Source organism: Equus przewalskii, chromosome 13 (assembly GCF_037783145.1).
Source record: "Equus przewalskii isolate Varuska chromosome 13, EquPr2, whole genome shotgun sequence".
Lineage (NCBI taxonomy): Eukaryota > Metazoa > Chordata > Mammalia > Perissodactyla > Equidae > Equus > Equus przewalskii.
Window position 1 is genome coordinate 39380407 of NC_091843.1, and position 4564 is coordinate 39384970.

A 4564-nucleotide genomic window follows, 5' to 3' on the forward strand; every position below is an offset into this window, starting at 1 on the left:
GTAAATAATTAAGAATAGAATCACTGGGTCATAGAATAGATACATGTTTATAAGAAACTGCTAAACCGTTTTCCAAAATGGTTGAACCATTTTACATTCTCAGCAGGAATGGGTGAGAGGCCTAGTTGCTCCATATCCTCACTAGCACTTTTTATTTTTTTATTTTAGCCATTCTATTGGGTGAGAAGTAATATCTCACTGTGGTTTTAATTTACATTTGCCTGATAACTAATGACGTTGAGCATTTTCTCATGTATTTATTGGCCAGTCGTGTATGTTACTATGTAAGATCTCTGTTCTCATATTTTGAATTGGCTTGTCTTTTTGTTTTGTAAAATTTCCTTATATATTCTAAATATAATTCCTTTATCAGATATATGTATTTCACATATTTTCCCTTCTATGGCTTATCCATTCATTTTCTTCATAGTGTCTTTTAATGAGGAAAAGCAGAAGTGTTTACTTTTGGAAAACAATTCATTATTCTCTTCTTTTATGGTTAGTGCTTTTTATATACTGTCTAAGAAATTTTTGCTTACCCCAAGGCTGTGAAGATATTCTTCTATGTTTTTTTCTAGAAGGTTTTGATTTTAGATTTTACATTTAGGTTTTTGATCCATCTCGAATTATTATTTTTTTAAATTGCAGTAGTTGATTAGAGCCATAAACACGAAGGAAACACTCAGGTTCTTTAGAAGATCAGACTTTACTTAAGCCTCAGGCTGAAGAGATAACATCAGTTCTAAGAAAGGGCCTCTGTTGGAGTCATGGCTGACTGACACACAGAGTCACCACTGACTGACCACAGGCCGCAAACAGCTGGCTTAAGAACCACCAGCCAGAGAAAAAGCTACTTTGACTCTCCCTTGTCTAGCCAGGGGGCACTGGGCTTCCGGTACTAACTCAGACAAGCACAGTAGGAGCTTACAGCAGCCCTGGGAGCCACAGCAGGTCCCAGCCCAGGGACTCAGGATGACTACCAGGAGACGGCACTAAGGATGCCTGAGGAGGCCTGCCCCCTTTGAGGCCATTTGGTTCTCAGGGGCCTCCCTCCACTGACTCCTTGGAGGATGTCATGATTTAGGCAGCTCCTCGTGGCTGGATGCAGACCGTCTCAAAGGTTGCAAGGCCTGCTGGCAGCAGACGTCAGAGCCTTCCACATGGCCCAGTGACAGCCTGGACAGTTGGGGCGGCAGGTCCAGGGCATAGTGATATGGGAACCTGGGTCAGAGGTAGTGGGAGGTCGTGAGGGGATGGGCTCCTCATGCAGCAGGGAGGAGAGGCCCTCCAAGGTTGTGACCTTAGGAGCAAATGCCTGTAGCCCAGCCTTTTGGAGCTGCCCCTGGAAGCTCCCCTGGCAGCTTGGGCTGTGAGGTGTGTTCTTATCGCTCTGGGGATACACCAGGAGTGGCCATCTCTGAGGCCCTAGGAGAAGGTTACTGGGGGGTTCTGTCTCTCCTGGAGACTCTTACCACAACCTCAGTGCCCTGCTGCCTCTGCTGACACACCCATCGTACATCTTGTCTACCCTCCTGTTATGTTGGACTGGCGCTCTTCTCACGGTGCTGGCACACAGGACGAGAATGTGCAGCCAGGACTCATGGAAGAGTAGGGTCCAGCCTCTGGCGAAGGGGGCTTTCCAGTTGCCCACACTCCACTGGTCCAACCTCTCCAGAGACAGGAAGAGATGTCCCAAGGTCGCACAGCTGGTGAGTGATGGCAAAGGGCTTTGAGTCTGTGCATTCTGAGTCCCAGTCATGTCATATCCTGAGGAAACCAGCAGACCAGTGGTTTCTGATTGCTCCTTGGTCTCCTGAGCGGCCTGGGGCAGAGCAGCTGCCTCAGCAGAACATAGCCAGTAGGGCTCGTGTTGACCACTGTTTGTGGGGACCCCTACCCACCAAGCCTGGCAAGCCTGGCAAGCCTGGACCTTGGAGGTCAATCTGAGCCAGCACTGCTGAGAGGGCAGCCTCTGTGTCACCTCCTTGCCGAGGAAGGAAGCATTACCTGAGGTGACCTGTGACACTCTGGGTTAATCCAGAAGTTAGAGTTTTTAAAAAGCGAACTTCTTTTCCTCTGCATCTCTTAAAAGAGACTCATTCCAGCATCATTTCTAACTCAAATAATTTTGGATGCCAATTGTATGTCTTTAATGGGTCCAGAAATTTTCATAATTATCCTTTCTTTTTCCAAAGCCATAATTATAGGCTTGAGTATATGCTACAGACAAGAAATTTAAACAGCGCTTTTTACATGCTTAGGCATTCTGGTTCTTTCTCCTTTCAAAAAAAATTTAAAGGACGCTTCCAATTATCCTTCTGTTACCTTTCTCTTCTCATTGAGGTAAACACTAGGAGATGAGAATGTGTCCAGTGCCATGTCCCCAGGTGGCACATCCCAGCCCCATCTCCCTGCTCCTCCAGGGCATCGTTGCTGCTACCGCACTGGCTCAGAGGGCAGGTCGACTATGAACAGGGACCAGCTCTCCATCACTCAGCACAATGACTGGCAGGAGGCAGGAAGGGTTGGCTAGAGCTGCTGGCCAGTATGGAAGGCCCAGGATAGCCCTGAGCAAACCTGGAGACCTCCCACAGGTGTGCGGGGAGCTGCAGCCCCAATAGGTATGGGGTCAGTCTAGCAGAATTCCCCAGATCAGTCTCCTTTTGTGTAAAAACCGGCTCGCAGTGGTACTCCAGGGCCTGCCCTAGTTCCACGGCATGGGTTTGACCTTGCGTGAAGGTGGTGGGGCCCAGCGGTGACAGGAGAGGGAGCTGGAGAGACTATGATTCTTGGTTCAATCAATCATTCATTTATTCATCGTTCATTGAGTGCTCCTGTCCTCCTGGAATTCACTGCCAAGCACTTCTCTCTCTTCACTCACACCTACTATATGCCTAGCACAGAATTCGTGACAGGGGGATGCAGGAACAGTGAGACTCCGATCCTTCTCACTCAGAGCTCCTGTACTTGCTGTCAGCACCACCACGTCTGGCATCACTCATGGCCCCACGTTGTCCTTGGCTGGGAACAAGAGGAAGGCTCTGTTGCACCCCTCTTTGGCTCATCCCGTGTCAGCCAAGCCAATCTGGCTCCTACCTAGTGGCCTTGCTGCTCTGCATTTCCCTGCTCCTCCCGGGCCTTCCCAGGTTTTTCTGTGCTGAGTTCATGCCAGGCACTTCCCATGCATGTGTTACATTCTTCCCTCTTCAAAATGGCCCTGCATCGATGTTACTGTTACATTCCTTTTCTAATGAAGAAACTGAGGCTCAGAGAGTTCCCCCTTGCAGCAGGCCTCAGGGCTCTCACCCACGCTTCTCTTCCCTGGATTTGCTTCATGTCATGGCAGGTCAGAGAGCAAAGACTTGTGTCCTCTTGGGTTAGGATAGGCTGCCTTGGCTGGGAAGGGACAGAGATCCTGCTCCTGGTGAGACTTCAGCATTTTCTCTCTTTCCAAATGTCTAACACCAGACATCATTGCATCTCAGAGCTGCTCAGAATTTGTTTACTTCTGAACCCAAGAGTCTGTGTCCTGGGGAGAAGCTTGGGGCAGGAGCAAAAACATGTGGCCAGCATCAGAGGAGAGACTCCTGGGAGCGTCTGTCCTGCGGCTGGGGTCCAAGAGGAAACACAGCCGCCTCTAGCACAGGCGGTGGGAGGAAGGTGCCAGCACAGCTGCCCTGAGCTGGGAGGCCTGCCAGAGAGAGGCCCCTGTGGGTGGAAGGCAGCTCTTTGTCAGCATCCAGCAGAGGATGAAGGGAAAGAAGTCACCCAGGCACACTGGCTTCAGGAGAGTCAGGCTGCTTCCATTCCGGCTCACCATCCTGCAAAGCCAGCTGGGAAAATCCAGGACAAAAATGCTCCTCTGGCCTTCGGAGACCATTCATTCTCAAATATTGATTGAGAATATGCTTGGTGCTGAGTGCCGGTCTTACTCTCATTGATCTTATATTTTTGTAGGGAGAAACTGATGAGAAGAAAGGAAAAAAGTAAATAAACATGATAATTTCAGAGAGCGATGAGAGCTGTGAAGAAGACAGAACAGGATGATGTGCTTGAGTGACTTTGTGGGAAGGGAGTGGTTCTCCTTTGGACTGCGTGATCAGGGAAATCCTTTCTGTGGAGGGGACAACTGAGTTGCCCCATAAGTGACAAGAAGCGGCCGGCCTTAAAAGTGTGGGGGAAGAGAGGTCCAGGCAGAGGGACCAACTATTGTAAGTGCCCTGAGGCCCAGACAGGCCTGGTGCTTTTGAGAAGCAGGAAGACGCAATGCAAAAGCTGCAGGGCTGAGAGGAGAGTGGGGGTCGGGGCGTGGTGGGGGACGGGGGAGGTGGCAAGGAGACATCACCTTCCGGCTGCCAGGTGGATAATGTGTTTCTGGAGAGCAAAGGTCAAAGCAAGGAGATAGGAGCTGACACAGTTCTAATTTTACTATAACTTTTCAGCCATTTCCTGGAGCCATTTCACATTCCTGAATACCTAAGTAGTGTCCTCCTAATAGGGGCACTGGTTTCATCTTCATATACCTCAAGGTGAAGGCTGTTCAGATTGTTTTACCCTCTGCAGC